Source organism: Leucopleurus acutus (assembly GCF_964270905.1).
Source record: "Leucopleurus acutus genome assembly, chromosome: 9".
Classification (NCBI taxonomy): Eukaryota; Metazoa; Chordata; class Mammalia; order Artiodactyla; family Delphinidae; genus Leucopleurus; species Leucopleurus acutus.
The window spans coordinates 34649121-34666095 of record NC_139144.1 but is presented as its reverse complement, the minus strand read 5'-3'; the positions used below and the strand labels follow the sequence as shown (position 1 = coordinate 34666095).

At 42.1% G+C, this 16975-nt stretch overlaps 1 protein-coding gene across 3 annotated transcripts in view; it reads right to left on the bottom strand.

The window, feature by feature from the left end:
- Window positions 1-16975, bottom strand: part of RAPGEF5 (Rap guanine nucleotide exchange factor 5) — a gene marked incomplete at its 5' end in the record, with an annotated part of 214139 nt that overhangs the window by 71975 nt on the left and 125189 nt on the right. The gene's annotated exons all lie outside the window — the stretch shown is intronic.

Genomic DNA, 16975 nt, shown 5'->3' with positions numbered 1-16975 from the left:
ACGGCCACTCGGAAGTCATATCTGAACACAGACAAAGCACAAACATTGATCACGGCAGAAAATACCAGAAAGCCCAGTGAGTGAGTAGCGACTGCTGCTTCTTTCCCAGTGACAACTTTGGCTTTGCTCCTCTCCCTATAGATAAGATTTAAGACACCGTCACAGAGTTGCCCAGTTTCCTGATCTAGAGCAAAGCCCTGCTACTTGAAACCCTCCCCAAAGTCACCAAACACAAACCCAAGCCTGGGATGTCCTTTCTTCTATCACCTTCTTGTACTGAGCTGCTGTGAGGCTCCCCATGGTGCGAGGGCTCCATCACTATACCAAAAGCAATAAACCCAACTTACTCAACTACAGGTGTGCTCCTGGTGGTCTCTGGCTAGAGGACCGTGACCATGGACAAGGGTCATAAGATGCTGCCCTGCCGCTGGCATGGTGCAGCGTGGAGAGCACGGTTACTGGAGTCAAAGATAAAATGCATTTCCTTGTCAGGAGGATGAGAGAGTCATACCCAGGGATGTTCCTGAAAGTGATGAGAGGATGGGTGAGGAACGAATGCCCGAGGACTTCCCTGGCGGTCCAGCGGCTAGGACTCTGTGCTGCCAAGGCAGGGGGCGCAGGTTCGATTCCTGGTCGGGGAACTAGGATCCCGCGCGGCGCAGCCGAAAAATAAAAATTAAAAAAAAATTTTAATTAAAAAAAAAAGAATGCCAGTGCCAGGGGCACAGACCTTAGGAGAAGGGACTTCTGTAGGTGCAACACTGAAGAGGAAGGTGCAGTGGGGAGTGGGATGTATTCCCAGAAGGCACCATGCTTCCCACCGCCCGCCCCAGCCAAGGCATGGGGGCGCTCAGCTCTGGTTGGTACAGGCTAAGTGAGAATTCTCCCCGCTCCCTGACACACACTTTAGCTCCTAGATCTGCACAGACCAGGTCTTTGCCTTACTCTCTTGAAGGGATGGCAGGAAGAACAAGAAACTCTAAGGACCAGGCCAGACGGATTCTTCACAGCTTTGCCTATGGGATGCAGTCTGGGATGAGCTGGGAGATGGGGGAGGAAAGGAAGTGTAAAAATAAACAGGTATCCTCAGCTGAAAGGGGGAGGGGAGGGGGAGGGGAGGGAAAGATGTTTGATCACAGACTCACAGGACCTTTTGAACAGAGGCCATGAAAAATATGAAAACAGAGGAGGGTTTTCAGCTTTTCTCTGCTCCTCATCTCTTTGTTCTATTCTTTGGTGACTAGCTCTGATTTCTTTTCTTTTTATGGCTACACTGCTCCCCTGCCTGCAAATTCTGAATGAATGATAGAACCCGTCCCTTTGACTTACTTTAGATTAACTTCCTCGACCAAGATCAGCTTTTATACTTCGAAATCCGACTTTTCTTTTTTCATTTATTCACATGAAAGACATTTATTTTTAAGATGAAAATACATATAGGGTAATAAAAATACTGATTTTTTTAAAAAGTAAGGTGAAGAACTGATGTTCACAGTTTAGCAAGTCTACGCTGTCCTGAACCAAATTTCTGACTGCATTTATATTTTCACTTGTCACCAGCACTAGCAAGAAAAAGTCATTACTAAGGGATTTCTCAGGCCTGCTGGAATTGTCACAACTACTTGCTTGATTTTCCATTATCTCTGATAATGGAAAATATTCCTCTCCCAAGTACTGACATAAAGCAGCCACTGGTATTCTCCATGGCACTGTGTCCCTGATGCTCTGTGAGTATCAACTCTTACAAGAGGGCTTAGCTGGGGGTTCATGGATGGGCTTTAGTGACTCAGAGAAGCTTCTGAAAGTATATAAAATTTTTATGTGTAGGCACATTTTCCCAGGGAGAGTCCAGAGTTCTAGGTCTCACTGGAGTCTATGAACCCCAAAAGGTACAAATCGTTCCATACAATGACACTCATATTTATCACTGCATCTAAGTAACCTTCTTGGACAATCTCCTGCTGGTAGCACTGCCTATCCAGATAAGATGCCCAAAGAACCCTGACATGACATCCATCACACTGACCTCTGATTATCTGCTCCCTCTGTGATCTCCACGAAATGATGACATCTTGAGGGCAGGGACTGTGACCTTCTAGTTCTCTTCCCAACACACAGCTTAGGGCCTGGCACATGATATTAACTTGATAACGGTTTACTGAGCGTGCAAGTTCAAGCAAGAGAGTGAGTGAGCGAGTGGATTACCTTTAAAAGACAGAATTCGATCTCACGTGGTTCAACGGCCACTCTCCTCTGAGGCTGCCCCTACCCTCTCTACTTAGTCACTTTCCTATTATGATGCTCATCACAGGAGATAACTCTGTTTTGTACTTCAGCGCTGTACTTGCTCCATCTGTCAGAATTCTACCAAACCAAGCTCCCGTGCAACTGACATATAAGAGACCATATAACTAACACAACAATGGGAAGGCATTCACTAAATGGTACTGTCCCTGAGTCTAGGGCACATGGAAAAAAGGGTGTGGGCGTGAACAGGTCACCCTGTGGGTTGAAGTGTGAACTGGGCAAAATGTGAATTTTGTGCCCTCTAAAATCCCCCTTCTGCCCCCTTCGGTTCCAACCAGGATCCTCAACACTCCTCACGTGACCCAGTGTTCCATCATCAAACCTGTGTGAAGCAGGCAGCACCGGAGAAGCTTTCAGATGGAGAATGCACAGAACCATCTAGCTTGATGCCACAGCACTCAAGAAGTCATACAAGTAGCACAAGGTGCAATGCTGCTTTCCCTCAAGTTTGTGAACACCATAACTGAAGATGCTAACTTAGTGGTAGGAAGGCATTTGCTATGGACTGAAGGTTGGTGTCTCCCCCAACCCTGAATTCCTACGTTGAACCCTATCCCCCAAAGTGATGGTGTCTGGAGGTGGGGCCTTTGGAGCCCTCATGAATGGGATTAGTGCCCTTATAAAAGAGGCCCCAGAGAGACCCCTTGCCTCTTCTGCCACGTGAGGACACAGCAAAATGACAGCTATCTGTGAACCAGAAAGTGGGCTCTCATATATTGAATCTGCTGACACCTTGATCTTGGATTTCTCAGCCATCAGAACTGTAAGAAATAAGTTTCTGCTGCTTATAAACCACACAGTCTGTGGTGTTTTGTTACAGCAGCCCAAACAGACTGAGATGGCATTTAGAGCCAACAGCTTATTATGACCCCTTTCATTTCCCAACCTGCTTGGTCGAACTTTCATTCCTCCTACGAAGTTCTCTTCAAGAACCACCTCCTCCAGGAAACCTGCTCCGTCTACCTCCAGTCTGATGTGGCTGGCCCTTCTCTGCAACCCCACAGTGCCACATGACTCCTTCGGGCTCAGCATTCTGAGAAGCACATACTGATGACCTTTTCTGTCTCCCTTCTAAAGCATAAGCTCACGTGTGGGCAGGCACCGTATCTCCTTCAACTCTGAATTCCCAACAAACAGCCAGGTCTCGGCACTTCATAAATACTTGAAGAACCTTACCCAGATGGATCAATGAACACACAAAATGAGGAATGGATAAATGTGTAATTTTGGGGGACTTCCCTGGTGGCGCAGTGGTTGAGAGTCTGCCTGCCGATGCAGGGGACATGGGTTTGTGCCCCGGTCCGGGAGGATCCCATGTGCCACGGGGCGGCTGGGCCCGTGAGCCATGGCCGCCGAGCCTGCGCGTCCGGAGCCTGTGCTCCGCAACGGGAGAGGCCACAACGGTGAGAGGCCCGCGTATCGCAAAAAAAAAAAAAAAAAAAAAGTGCAATTTTGAGTAGAGGTTTAGAGAACAGCAGCTTACTCTCAAAAGATACATTTCAAGTGCTGAACTCTGATGGTGCTAATACAGGGGACAGTTTGCTGAGAGGTGCTCTTCCTAAGGAAGGGTAATCCAACTACTAGGGGTGTGGATAACAGTGGCCTGCGCTGTTCTGCATCTTGATCATCAACTTGAGTGTTTGGGACACTCAAACAGATATGGGCAAACTGAAAAGAAGAGCTGCATGCTCATCACACTGGACAATGATATAGACAGACAAGGGGTTATGAGATCAAAACGACCTGCTCTAATTCAGGATCTTGGCCTGAGGGTGGTTAACGTGAGGATCACTAAGGCAGCCCCCAAACTTGGCCAATATTTAAGAGGAAACATGGTTAAGTATTTTGTGAAGTGTAAAGCATCATGCAATCATTAGCTACTAGACAATTTAAAAAAGCTAACATAATTTTATCTCATAGTGGTAGAGGTAACCACAGCTCAAGAACTAAGGAGACAGCACTGCCATATGCAACTAACAGACCCACTAGGAACAGGCAACAAGGGAGGGATCCAGCCATGACCAGGCAGATAAATCTATCACATTTATCGAGGGTTTACCATACATCAGCAAAGCTAAGAGTTGCACATCCATTATCTTATCTAACCATTACAACAATTCTATGAGGTACATACTGTTAAAACTCCCATTTTGATAAAGTAACTTGGCCAAGCAAGATCTTGTGTGAGGGTGTGTGGTAAAGCTGAGATTGAACCCAGGCAGACCCAACCACAGAGCCCTTAACCAGAACCGCAGACGTCCCCAGAAGATGGTCACTAATACACGTTAGAGACTATAAGTATGGAGGGGGACTTGGTCTACCCTGGTGCTGGCAGCCAAAGCAGGCTAATCTGCTTGGCAGATGAGGCAACAGGTGTGTCTACGTCATGCTGAGCTCCAAGAGGAGAAGAGGGATGCCAAGGACCGAACGTAGTCTCAGGACCACAGCTAAGCAAGCTCAGCCAGGGCGGAGCTCAATACCCCTGGCAAGGGGGAAATGCAGTGCTGGCAGGAACGGAGTTAAACATGGCAGGGATTAGTGCGGTCTGATGCCCATAAAACATGGGTACCCAGAGACATGCAGCCTAAGATTAGCAGGGCGTCCAGTGCATAAGCTGCCTTCGGCCTGATGGGCTCAAGCTCTGGGCAGGCATGGAACTGTACACTTTAATATAGTTAATTTTATGCTATGCAAATTTTACCTCCAACAAAACAAAACAGGGCTGTGATGAGCCTCTGGGCACAGGACTTTGCGGATCAAAATACATGGGACTCTGCACCAAGGAGCTACAAGCAGGTCTGGGAAACACACCCTTTGAGGTACTGTTCGGGTAGCTGGAATATCTAAGAACAAAAAGATGGGGAGAATGAAACCACAGCAGGAAATTTTCACTCTCTGAGCTACCCTGCCTTGTGGGATAGGGTGCCATAGGATTACCTGTGATGTTCTAGAAAAGTTACCTTCCGTTACTGGGTGGCTAGATCGAGGAAGCAGATGGAGGCTCAGTTTAAGGAAGTACTGATGGCAGAGGCAGAATGAGCTCTGTCTCAAACTGGAGCAGAGCTTGTCAATAACATTATTGACAAGTGAAGATGGTTCTTCAGTGAGTGAGGCTGGACAAGATAACCTCGGCATTTTTTTCCAATCCTTAGATCCTACAGAATTCAGTTCTCTTGACATCACTTTTCTCACAGAAGCCCAAAGTGCTGTCTCTCCTAAATAGGGAAGTGGCATGTGATTTAGTGGTTAGGGATCTCTCCTCATCTTGTCCTACGGAAATTCACACACAGCTTAGCAAACCAAACCACCAATGCCCGCATCTATTCTTGTACCATTAAATGTGGGTACAGCAGAACTGGAATACTTATCTGGAAAAAAAAAATCTCCTCTGGCCAAAAACAATTTTGTCTGAGAACAACCTTCACAGAATTTGCTGACAATGTATCTCATGACTCTCTATTCTCATGGAAAAAAAAAAAAAAAAGGAAACAGATCTTTAAAAAAAAAAAAAAAAGTAAAAAGGATATTGCTGGCAAGATAGACCTGATTAAGAGAACAGCTAAGGGAAAGACAAAGTAAGCAAGATATGTGTCAAGGTGAGTAGTGGTTTAGAGTTACCATATCACAAAGTTCTGGCCCGGCAAACACATCGTTTGTATAGATGATCCTGGCAGAATGAGAGTATTTAAATAATGATAATTAGTTCTTTTTAAAAATCCTACACATATTGTGATTAATAACTCAAACTAACGCCTAAATAGGACTAATAGAATTCATCATCCCCAAGCTTACAAAATCTAGGTCAAGTCTGACTTCCATAGTGTGAAAGCAAACACAAAGTTGTTACGGAACGTGACTAAACTCCCACAGAAAAACGAGTACACAAGACTGGATAGGAAGTTCTGGCTGCTAGAAAAGAACTGTATTTATTAAATGTTACTGCCTCTAATAATTATCATGTAAAGCAAGTTTTCTAAGAACCCTACAATTAGGGCAAGGCTAGGAATTTGATCTTGAAGCCAACTTCAGCTAGTAAACCTACTGCACAAGAGAGCAGAGGAGATGGGGAGAGGATGTAATATCCTGAAATACAGGCACTGTTTTTCCATCACAAGTCTATTTTGATATACGCTATTAGCTTCATGGATTATTCTGGACACTGGAAGAAAAGAGGCATACTCAGCAAGGGTTCTGAAAGTGTTTAATGGAGGGACTATTTACAGAAGTATGGGTAGGTTTGATAAAACTAACCAAAATATGGTGAGATAACCATGGACCAGCAAAGGGAGATACTAACCACCCCTGGGCTTGAAGGGGCAAGAGGAAGTCAGAGTGAGTACTGGATCCCATTGGGAGGGAGCTGGAGAAGTAACTGAGAGGCTTGCAAGGAGGAGCTGCAGTCCCAGAGGGGTGCAGTCACTGCCATAACTGCAGCAGAAAGCTGGACAAGGTAGGAAGAAACACCCTGACCCCGTCTCCTTCTACACTCGGATCCCCTGTGACCCCTCCCATTGCCCGAGCCCCATTTGGAGATGGAAGGCAAGAGATCCGGGCGGGTTAGGTCTCACTGCCAACCAGCACAGAGCAGAGGTGAGAATGGAGGAGGGGATGCAAATGTACATGATCTAGCAAACCTGTCCTTCCAGTTTCCAGAGAAGCTTAAGTCAGCTTGTCACTAAGTTAGATGGCACCATATAGGTCATGGAGTCCATCACCTTGCTGTCAGGAAAACAACTCAAAAACCTAATAGCTTGGGCTTCCCTGGTGGCGCAGTGGTTGAGAGTCTGCCTGCCGATGCAGGGGACGCGGGTTTGTGCCCGGGTCTGGGAAGATCCCACGTGCCGCGGAGCGGCTGGGCCTGTGAGCCATGGCTGCTGAGCCTGCGCATCCGGAGCCTGTGCTCCGCAACGGGAGAGGCCACAACAGTGAGAGGCCCGCGTACCGCAAAAAGAAAACAAAAAACACAAAACCATAATAGCTTTAGGGTAGGTTATATTAGCATCTCCCTAATTGACTTAATCTAATTCTTGCACGTTTTATTTTCTTAACACTCTTTCTGGTCTAATATTTACATCAGTTTACTACAGTTCAGATCCTACACTTTGCTTCATACTCGACACTCCCCATGTGACCCTTGAGAGTTATTAAATCACACAGGTGTTATTGTTTTTTATCATAAAATCTTAAATTTTATTAAATCTTTCCCAGAAAGTATTCTAGATCCAGTATGCAAGTTCTTGGTTGATGACAAGATTGTGGGTGGGGATAGAGGGGAGAAGAGAAAGGCGAAATGGCAGGACAAGTTCCACTCTGATATCTGCTGCATGGGAACAGGGGCTGGGTCTGTCTTGTTCTCTGTGCTGTCCCTCCATCCAGAACAACACTGTCTGTTAAATGAATGAATGGCCTGGTGAATGGTGGGTGAGCAGACAGATTCTAGACATTGGGATGGCCCAAGATCAAGGACAGAGAGGTCGGCAAAGGCAAGGAGGAAGAGGTCCCAAGGGACTCAGTTCAGAGAGTAGGCTAGGGTAGAAAGGAGAAATTTCAAGAGTTAGTTAATGCCTTGCAAGGCCCTAGTTTTGTGGCGGGGTTCCTGATTATCTGCAAGGGAGCAGTCAATATCCTTCAGCATCAGCAAGTCTAAAGTATAAACAAGATAAAACACCTGCAGCAACAAGCAAGGCGTGATGTCAGCCGTGGTCGTGCGGCTGCTGCACTCCATCACTTCTGCAGCCCCTTGGTCCCAGATATGGTGGTCATTTCATTCTGCTAAGACTCAGAGTTACATACACTCTCCCTGGTTAGTGGGCCCACGGGAAAATGCAAAGGCTCGGCTGGGCTGGGAAGTCACTGAGACTTACCCCTTGGATTCAAAAAGCCTAGGTCAAAGGGCAACTGAGGGCACTGCCTTGTGCATATATGATCTGACAGAGGCCTATTAGAAGGTAATTCAGAAGAAATGAGGATGCCTTCAAATTCTAAATTAGATCATTAAGCATTTCCTAACATACTGAGGTCACTGGAAAAAAACTTTGTCTATCAATACTTTGAACCTGTGAATTCCATCAATCCACAGCGTTCATGCAGACAGTTTGCACGATATGTTCACGACAGATTCGGCCAGTTTGCAAAAAACTCAGATAACTTAGTGCTGGGAACAGCACTTATTTCCACTTCGCATTATTGGTATATCTTTTTTTTTTTAAACATCTGTATTGGAGTATAATTGTTTTACAGTGGTGTGTTAGTTTCTGCTTTATAACAAAGTGAATCAGCTGTACATATTGGTATATCTTGATGGCCCTGAACATACAATACATATGTTACTTGAGATTTAAAACAACCAAAAAATCTGAAATCTTGCTTCCTAGGAAATTTTACAGAAATGACAAATATAAATTTTAGAAATACCTTCTAGTTCCCAAGCATTCTTATATCATTGTGTGTGTGTATGTGTATATGTGTGTGACACACTTATGAAGTTATTCTGAAGGGAAAATATCAATATTGACACTTTCCTCAAGCAGCCTAAAGATGAGATGAAAACCTATGGCAAATTACGACTCGGACAAAATTTCTACGTACTAGTTGCAGATATACTTGTCACCTGGGGTTTGACTAATTCACAGCAGCAGTTTTACAGAAGCCTTTAAAATCTGAGTAAAAAGAGGACAATATGGATTTTAACAGCAGCCCTTGATAGCCACCCCTGACTAGTTCCTATGGCGTTGGCTTCTCCTCCCAAATTCCTCTTATAGGAAACATAGTTGTGTTTGGAAATGCGTCCTGATTAAGTAAAGATCTAATTTATAAATTGAAATAACTTGAGAAAGCTAGCTCTTAACTGTGAACAGACCCAGTGGAAATATTCTTCAAATTTAAAAAGTATTGGATCCATGAAACTGGCTAAGAGAGTACATCTTAAGTGTTCTCACCACACACACACACACACACACACACATACACACACACACACACACACACACACACAAAATCTAATGTAATCACGTGAGGTATGGATATGTTAATTAGCTTGATTCCAGTAATCATTTTACAATGTATGCATATATCAAAACATCACATTGTACACCTTAAATATATATGACTTTTGTCAATCATATGTCAATAAAGCTGGAAAAAAATTTTAAATTGAAAGTAAATAAAGTGTAAAGTAATACACTTAGAAAATGGGAATGCTTCAAGTCAAGGAACTCTTTCCAAGTCTCTTTTGTGTGTATATAAATGTGCATTTACACGTGCGTGCTTGCAAATATGCGTGTGTGTGTGTGTGTGTGTGTGCGCACGTGAGTGCATGTGTAACTTTAGAGAGGGCAGAGCAGTAATAAAAAGGGCAGCCTCAGTCCTTATACAAGTTATGGAATGAAAAATTCCTAGTTACCGTAGCAACTGCAAGATCACATGGCATGGAAGCAAGGAGATACAAAGCATCTTAAGTAAACACTCTTGTATTTTCATGTTTTGCACATTCCTTGGTGCTTTTAGAGAGGCACGCCTTAGGTCTCAGCAGGAACCATCTCAGAAATTTATTTCACAGTTTGAAACAAGATTGGGAGAAAGGTAGGACTGTGTCACTCTTGGTTTATTGCACAGCCACAGAAAGTTGGTGTTAAAACAGGTTAAGGGAATTTAAACTGTAATGGAATACTGGTACAATTATTTGAGAGACAAACAAAATTAGAAGGTAAAAAGGAAGAGAGAACGTTAAAATAAGACAAAAATGAATTTGGTTGCAATGGAGTAGGTGTTTCTCCTTCTTTTTCTGGAGTGAAGGATGGATGTGCGGGAAGAGAGGAATGGATTGAAAAGAAATGAAAGTACTTTGATAATAAAGAACAGCAAAACAATCTTCTATTTTCCTGAATATTAATGTGCACTTGGGAGGCCAAAGAGGATTGAAATCCTCATATACAAACCTGCCCCAGTTAAGAGCCTTGCTTTGTAAACTATGACTCATTGAAGTTTGAAAGTTTGTGTCTACTCTTTACCAACTATGTACTCTCCCAAAAGCTTGTCCGTAGTTACGAACTGACTACTGTGATGAACCTCCCTGTCCTTTCTGCTTGTCATTTCCAGGTTAATTCCCCATGGTACAAAACCCTTCAATTTAAAACTTTAAATCTCCAATGAACCGGAATCCTGGAGATGAGATGAAAACCTTGGATCTGCAGAGATACAACTTTGGTTTTGCAGAGATTCGGTTTGAGTGCTTGAACTTGGGAAACATTTCAAATCACTCACAATTGTCCTCTTGACCGAATTCAGGCCCGCAAATATTGATTGAAAGCCTAGCGCTAGACACTGGGGGTAAAAGTTCAAATACAACATGGAGATTACCCTCAAAGAGGAAATATTCTTTATGAGAGAGAAATGGGGGAGAGATATAAATTTGCATTTTTTAAAAAACAGTGGTTTGGAGCTAGGCTGTGCGTAGCGGTTAATGAATTTAGCCAGTATAAATAAACAGACCCCTTTATTCTTATTTCTAGGAGTTCAAGGCAGAAAGATCTGGAAGTTTTTTTAATTTGTCATTATCTGGGAGTTTTATATCTCAGTCCTGCTCAGGACATTCTGAACTCAGAAAAACAATTCCAAATATTTAATGACATGACTTGAAATATGGTTTTAACACCCTGACAGCAGGGATACTTCTGGCAGGATGCTAGATCACCATCTGTCCATACCAACAGCATTTCACAAAAAGTAAATTTTTAGAAATTCTAGCCACAGGAGTACTTTTAGAACATAAAAGAACAGAATGATTATTGGCATTGATAGGCATAGTCAATCAGAGTAAAAGATGGCTATTCAAAACTTCCTGAATAATCAACTGGTATCCACTTTAAAATGGCAACATTTCCCCCCAAAGTGTTCAACACTCAGAAGTATGAATGCTGCTGAATTTGTGGGGGGGAGGCGGGTCTTCAATTTAAGACAGGAATTTTAGAGCTAGAAGAAATCGTAGATGTCCAATCTACTACCCTTATAGATGAGGAAACTGAAGCTCAGAGAGGTAATATGACTGACTAAATTCGTGCTCAATATATTTAATTTGTAGGGAGTTTGTTAACAGAATTTCAATTTATCAAGAATAAAATGGATTTTTTAATGCTGGTAACAAAACAGTAAAAGTTTGAAAATATGAAAAAATTCGCATGTGATAACTAATCAAGAAACCTTACTTTTACATTACAAAAATAAATCCCAGCTATATGAAAGACCTGAGTGAAAAGTGCAACTCTAGAAGAAATAGAAGAAAATAAAATTGAGCATCTAGCCACAGAATTGGGAAGAACTCTCTGATTTTAAAGGTGATCTTTGAAATTAAAAAAACATGAATCAAGAGTTTTGCTCATATATGTATAAAAATAATAAGAAACAAACAAACTCGGCAAAACTACATATAACAAATATTACAAAGATTAATGTCCTTAACATATAAAAAGCTTATTCAAATCAATAAGAAAAATCCCAATGGAAAAATGGGCAAAGGAGGTGAATAGATTATTTACAGAAGAAATATAACTGGATTGATATAAATTGCAAGTATTCAACCTCACTAGAAAAGAAATGTAAATTTGAACAAGATAATACTGGTCCTTGCCATCAGCCCGACAAGAATACTTAGTTTCTCCTTCTAAGAATCGTAATAATCAATGTGGGTGAGGGTATTACAAAATAAGTACTTTAATGTAGTGCTAATGTATGGGAAAACTGGAACAAGCTTTATGGAGCGTAGCTGAGCGAAAAACATAAAAGAGATTAATGCAGTTCATACCTGTGAGTAGTAATTACTCAGCTAGGAACTTATCCTTAAGAAATATAAATTTACATAAAGATTTTTTTAGAGATGTGCATCTCAGATCACTTATAACAGCAAAAATTTGAAAACCTATTTGCCCCCAAATGGGAAGAGTAAGTAAGTGAAGTATGTTATGGAAACGTAAGGAAAGCCTCATAATGTATACACTGATATAATTGGGAAGGCGAGAGGAAATCGTAGTTAGTTCTCACTAAATTTTTCTGTTCTTCCTTGTAGCTTTCTATGATTTCTAAATTCTCTACAAAAGGCACGTATTACTTTACTATTAGTAGAACAATTTTAAACAGTCTTTAACAGAAATGTGCTATAAATTCCTGCAAGTTGCCTGATGCCTTGTTCTGGACTGTCAAACACCTATAAACCTCAAGAATGAAGCTTGTTTTCAAAAACAAATTCAATCAGTAAAACAGGACAAGAACTATATACAATATTCTAATTAAAATATATTTTGTAACTAGAAAATGGGGAGAGAGGAAAATGGTAAACACCAACAATATGTAACTCTCTTCGGATATGAGATCTGTGATATTTGCCATTTATGATTTGTGTCCTTACGTGGTCAGAACCCAGGAAGTAAAAGAGCTGATGTTTAATTTAGCAAATGCCTCACCAGAAGGCAAAAAACAATTTTCTAGAAACAAACACCGTATTCAGAGTACACCCCTTACTTTCTTCTGTCTGCGTATCGCCCTTCTTCACTCTCGTGTCTTTGTTTTCTCATCTTTCTCCCTCATTAACAGTGGCTGGCTTGGGGGCTCAGATCGTATCTTGTTCACTTATGTCTCTGTTCTACTGTGTGTGATGCCTGGTTCATCAGTGCTTCACAAATGCTTTTCTCAATGAATATAGGCAAGAATAAATCTTGGCCAAGTACTTTAAAAATCTGCTCTATATATGAAAAGGAGAAAGTTCTACTGAAATTAAAAATTATTTAGGCCCTAGACAAAGTCAACTTTATGTGCCGTGGCTGAATACCCACTACTGGTAGCAGCAAGCTAAACAGCTATCTGGCTGTCTCCATCTTCATCTAGTAGGATTCTTTCTAATCATCTGTATGAGCTCAAACACGGGAATCTGAAATAAACTGCTAATGATGGAGAAGCTAAGTGTCTGATTGATGAGGGATGCTGGTGTCTGTCTGAAGACCTCACTGCAGTTAGGTAAGTGAATGAATTCCCCGGAGTCGGTGGGTCACCATATCCAGCTAAGGAATGCACAGTTAATTCCCTCTGAGTCTTCCATAGGCCTGTGCTACCTAACTTTTCTTTTCTTTCTAGGGTCCCCCAGACCGGGAGGTCTGCAGTTGCCATGCTCCATCACTCAGAAGGAAAAGACACCATTCTTGGCTTTTCTTCTGGATTGGAGCCCTCTCGAAACTTAGGTTTGGGCCAAAATGGGGTCAACAAAACTCACTACACTCTTCCCCGGAGATTCTGGCATAGCCAGGTGTGGTACATAAAAACAGAAGTCAGAGCTCAGATGCAGAAACGGCAAACCACAGAGGCTGGGGCCAGGGGAATAAGCAGCTGCAGATGTTGACTACACCTAGGGCCAGCCAGATCTTTATTAAGAAGGATTTTTCCAGGGTGTGGCGAACTTTTCTCAGGTCTCTGCATATCTCCTCCATATGCCAAGATTATGAATAATACTGAAGGACAGGAATTGGAGATTTACTGACTTGGGACAGAAGTGGGGTCTACTTAAAATTGGGATACAAGTCAGATGAGACTGACAAATTACAATGGAAATGGCATTTAACAGTTCAACGAGTCATGAAAGGTGTCTGCCCGCAAGCATCTGGCATTCAGGTATATTCCTTAAAAGACAATCAGAATAAAATTGGCTCTCTACTTTATTCCAAAGTTTCTTCTCTTGGATTTTAAGGGTTAGTTAGAATTCTGTCTCATCTAAGCTCAAAAGCTTCCCTTGTCCTCCTCGGTGTACCCCTTAACCTTGAACTTGTAGGTAGAAATCAGCACCAACTTGGGCCATGCGTGCTCTGTCCCTGCCATTCTATATCCTGTAGTTCTATTCATGTACATCTTTTAAAATTCCAGTCATACAAATTACGAGAGGAGACAGTATTATCTCCATGCCTTCAATTACCCTCTCGGTTCCCATCATTTTAGAGTTATACCTGAGTATTGTTTTAACACAGAGATCATTTTTAGATCTGTGCTTCCCTATGAGTGTTTAATGAGAAGCACTGAATGCTCCCATTTATTTTTGTTGACAAAACTGTACCTGTGTTCAGGACTTGCTGTGTTAATTTTCTGATGGGATAAGTGCTAATTAGTAGGAGAGAAGTAGTTCAGCAGAAATGCTTTATTGGAGCAAGGGTCATTTCAGTCAGGCTAGTCTCCATTAGAGTCCCACAACATATACCTTCAGAAACACCAAGAGTTAAAAGCACAAAGACTGAGTTACACCTTTCCCTAACAAACCTGAAGGATCTCCGATAATGACTATTTTAATTAATGATCTTTTGCTTCTGATAACAGAGGCTAAAAGGTACACATTTTACTAGAAGAATATTATCAATGGAAATATTTCAAAATCTTCTTGTGATTAATGAACTTCCGACAGAATTAATGGAGTGTAAAGTACTTATTGCCCATTTCAGAGGGTACTCTTCATAATCCTGTTTAGCAGGTACCAGTTTCTGGGTGAAACTTTTTCTTACCTAATGAAGACGTATCACATCAAAACAGTTCTTTCCAATGCCTATGATTCTCATAGGAAAACTCCGGGATACTCAGATTGATTGCAAAAAATAACACATCACCACAATCCCCCGACCTGTAGTAACAGTAAGTTCACCGAGCAGGGAGAAAGTGATAGCATCCATCAACCGTAAAATTCAGTTTGGGATTTTATTATGCATTGTACCATTTGGGGGTCATTAGAATTCTTTATGCACAAGAGTATCAATATAAACCTTGTTTTGCCTCTATAAATCCTACCCAAGGCAAGATCAAGCAAGGTTTACCGAGTCATCCGTGTGATTTTGATCTCACAGGGTCAATTTTTATTTACCTGGACACCTTCCACCCCACCCCTACCTGGGAGGTCACTAAGATATGCTTCTGTGACTCATTAAGTTTTCAAGAGACCTTCCTTAGAGATCCCTACCCCCGAGCCACTTCCTGCTCGTCTTAACTGTGGTTCACTCCCCCTCTTTATTTCTTGGATCTGGAAGAGCCCCTGATCCTTTATCCTGACTCAGCTCACCTCAATCATGCCCAGCCATTCCTGGAACCTGAACAAAGAGGATACTTACAAGGCTTTGTTAAAATTGTTGAGCCTTGTTCACTTAGTTACGTAGGAATGTACAATAAATGAACAGACATGTCATATCTTATTTCTCCTTTTTTTTTTTTTTTAAATACAGGAGGGAAAGATTGGAAAAGAAAAAAAGAAAGAAAAAGAAAAAAGCCACAAAAACCTATCCCAGGTAAACCGAAGTGTGACAGCATTAACTTCTACAGACCCAAACAAGTCTTTTTTTGCTACAGTAATGGAGTGGGTGATTTTTTTTAAAATTAAAGACAAATTTTTATGTAACGACAAATAAGAACATGGTCATGTTTTAAGTAAAATATGGGTATTTAACATGATTTATTAGAAAAATATGTACTGTACATTTACCCACAGTCTGTTATGTTCTGTGACGATATTTTCAGCAATCTTCTATTTTTGCCATCTTAGAACAACATCTAGCGCTGCTGTATGCCAGATGGAATTTTTCCTTTCCACCCACTTCCCAATGCAAAAGGAAAAAAAGGTTCTTTGCATCCCACATGGAAATCTTTTATAAATTTCTTTTCCTCGTCTTTATCAACTGAAGTATCTGAATCTCTCAGAAATCACCAAACTCTGGCTGAATCAATGTGCAGCAAATATCGTGCAGCAGAGTAAGTACATTTAATGTGAACATACATGGCTGCGGGGTGTTAATTAACAGAGAGTATTCACATTACATGCAAGTTCAAAATTCATTTCTATAAAAGCAGGACTGAATCAAAGTCAACTTTTTCAAGAAAAATGATGATGTAGTATATTTAAATAAGTAAGAGTAGAGCTATCATTGGACATTCTGTCTTCACAGCAAAGCTTTACTGTTTCTGCTGGTTCCTGCTTTATGTAGTAAAATCAAGAGAGGACTATGAGGAAAGGAGAGTCAGAAAGCTTTGAAAGGAGTGCGCGTGACCCATTCTTTGCTAGCAAACCCATCCCCACAGGGCAGCAGAGGAATCTCAAAAATTCACATCTAATCATCTTTCTCTCTCTTGTTTACATTCTTCACAAAAGCTCTGTATGGCTCTTAGCACGCCGTTTTTGGCTAGGCCTTTAGGTAGTGCCTTGCATCCTCTGGCCCTCCCCACCCTCTGACCCCTTGGCTTCAGCCACTAGTTCTGCCTGCAGGGCGGCATCCTCCTCTCTCTGCATCAGGCCCTTCCTGTCCTCACCCATGCTCGCTCTCCTCTGCCTGGGATGCCCATTCTTCCTCACTTCTCCTGGTAGCTCTTCTGACTCTTCTCTTCTTTCTCTTCCTCAGGGACACATGCTTGTCTCCCTAGACCAGCTGAGTGAGCTCCCTGTGACAAGCTTCCACAGCACCCTGGAACTTGGCATGCAGGTAACTGTGAACTCAGCCTCTGCATTTCCTGCAGTGTTATCTCCCCCAAAGCAGTGATGATGTATCAGGGCAGTCTTTGGGGAATCAAGGCACAATGTATGTTGGTACCTATGTCTCCATACTCCTTGATGTCTCCACGTTTTACTTCTCTGAGCCTCAGTGGCACACAGTTGTCATGAAGTACT